The sequence below is a fragment of the Scylla paramamosain genome, chromosome 33, assembly GCF_035594125.1.
Source record: "Scylla paramamosain isolate STU-SP2022 chromosome 33, ASM3559412v1, whole genome shotgun sequence".
NCBI classification, from domain to species: domain Eukaryota; kingdom Metazoa; phylum Arthropoda; class Malacostraca; order Decapoda; family Portunidae; genus Scylla; species Scylla paramamosain.
The window spans coordinates 18199868-18202367 of NC_087183.1; the positions used below are offsets into that span (position 1 = coordinate 18199868).

Sequence of the window (2500 nt, forward strand, 5' to 3'; positions counted from 1 at the left end):
CCAGCCATTAGTAGTACTTCCGTGTGTGCGTGTGTGCGTGTGTGTGTGTGTGCGTGTGTGTGAGTGAGTGTGTTTACCTGCTATGGTTCATGTTTTATGTATTATTGATGTTAGTATTTTTCTTTGCTTTTTCTGTTTTTTTTTTCTTTCTTTTTTTCTTCATTTTTTTTCTTTTAGGTTTTACTGGTTCTGTTTTTTTTTTTGTGTTATAATTGTTGTTGTTGTTGTTGCTGCTTTATGACTGTTAATTTGAGCACTTTCATTAATTTTATTTTGCCTCGTTCATTTTATTGTGTGTTGATTTAATATATCTTATATGAGGTCAATAAATTATCTATCTATCCATTCATCTATTTACCTATCCACCTTTCTATCTATCTATCTACCTATCTATTTTTCTGTCTATCTATCTATCTATCTGCCTACCTACCTACGTACCTTTCTATATATTTATCTATCAATACATCTATTTGAGTGTATGTGTGTGTGTGTGTGTGTGTGTGTGTGTCCGTGCGTGCGTGTGACCTTGACCCCTTCACGACCTGCACCCTGATTTATGACCCGTGCCCTGTCAGACGCGTGTGATGGATGGCCAGGGGAGAGGAAGGAGCTGCGGGTTAGACGGAGGAGGACAGGAACAGAGGGAGACGGGGTTAATACCAAACGGGATCAGGATGGGGCGGGTGACGGGTGACGGGTGAGGCTGTGTGTGTGTGTGTGTGTGTGTGTGTGTGTGTGTGTGTGTAGTGGGGGTAAGGTGGGGTGAGAATGGGGTGAGGAAGGGGATGTTAGTGGGTGATTGTATGAAAGGTTAGGTTAGGTTGGAATATGTTAGGTTAAGTTATATTAGGTTAGGTCACGTTAGGTTAGGTCATGTTAGATTGGGGTATGTTACGTTAGGCTGGCATAGGTTAGGTTAGAATAGGGTAGGTTAGGTTAGGTTAGGTTAGGTTAGGTTAAGTTAGGTTAGTGAGTGATGATGTAAAGGGTGTGTTTGTCCTTCTCCTCCTCCTCCTCCTCCTCCTCCTCCTCCTCCTCCTCCTCCTCCTCCTCCTCCTCCTTCTCCTCCTTCTCCTCCTCCTCTTCCTCCTCTGTTGTTGTTGTTGTTGATGGTGGTGGTGGTGGTGGTGATGCATGTTGGGTACACTGGTATAAGGAAGGAAGAGGTTGTTAAGAGAGAGAGAGAGAGAGAGAGAGAGAGAGAGAGAGAGAGAGAGAGAGAGAGAGAGAGAGAGAGGGAGAGGGAGAGGGGTGGGAGGTCATTTATCCACTCAACACAAACCACCACTCTAAGGAAACAAGTAAAAAGCTTCGCCTAATTCCTTAAATGCATTCCATCTCATCGTCTCTTGAAAAAAAAAAATGAAGAAAAGAAAGAAAAAGAAGAAAGTGAAAGAAAACGAAGAAAAATGAGACAAAGTGAAAAAAGATAAAAGAAAACTAATAAGCGTAAGAGGATGGAAAATAATGAAAGAGAGAGAGAGAGAGAGAGAGAGAGAGAGAGAGAGAGAGAGAGAGAGAGAGAGAGAGAGAGAGAGAGAGAGAGTCACAAGTGTAGACAAACCTGCACTTCTTCTAATAATGATTATCACTACTCCTCTCTCTCTCTCTCTCTCTCTCTCTCTCTCTCTCTCTCTCTCTCTCTCTCTCTCTCTCTCTCAAACTAATCTCATTTTCACGACCAGGAGTGCAGAGCTAGTTTTATTTTCCCCTCTTTTTCTCTCTTTTTCTTTATTTCCTCTCTTTTACTTTTTTTTTTCCTCTTTCGGTGGATGAGAGAAAATGTAAAAGAGGTGGTGGTGAGGTGAGTGATGGTGTGTGTGTGTGTGTGTGTGTGTGTGTGTGTGTGTGTGTGTGTGTGTGTGTGTGTGTGTGTGTGTGTGTGTGTGTGTTCCTATTATCTATGTTTTGCAGTCCTCAAGAGGCGTGTGTGTTGAAGCAGAGAGAGAGAGAGAGAGAGAGAGAGAGAGAGAGAGAGGAAGGAAAGAATGGAGGGAAGGAAAGGAAGGAGAGATTATCCAAACAACGCGCATGACCTACTCTCTCTCTCTCTCTCTCTCTCTCTCTCTCTCTCTCTCTCTCTCTCTCTCTCTCTCTCTCTCTCTCTTTATCCCCTCTCTCTCCTGCTTCCTTTGTTCTTCAATCGTTACCAAGAGCTCTCCTTCCTATTATCAATTTGCTGCATTTACGCTTCACTTTCACACACACACACACACACACACACACACACACACACACACACACACACACACACACACACACACACACACACAGGATTGTTCCTTTGAAAAGCTCCGTTTAGTAGTGCAAAGAAAAAGAATGAGGACACTGAGAAGGAGAAGGAAGAGGAGGAGGAGGAGGAGGAGGAGGAGGAGGAGGAGGAGGAGGGACAGGAATACGAGGAATGGAAGCGAGGAAGACATGATGAGGTGCAGGAAACAGGTCATTCTTGTTGTTCTTTTCATGTCACTCGCCTTGCCTCGCCTCGCCTTGCCTCGCC

At 43.8% G+C, this 2500-nt stretch overlaps 1 protein-coding gene and 1 long non-coding RNA gene across 2 annotated transcripts in view; one reads left to right on the forward strand and one right to left on the reverse strand.

Annotated features, from left to right (window-relative positions):
- LOC135089880 (uncharacterized) overlaps positions 1-2500 on the forward strand; it is a 113339-nt gene that overhangs the window by 59007 nt on the left and 51832 nt on the right. The window lies entirely within an intron of this gene.
- Positions 1-2500, reverse strand: part of LOC135089877 (acetylcholinesterase-like) — a 75096-nt gene that overhangs the window by 57640 nt on the left and 14956 nt on the right.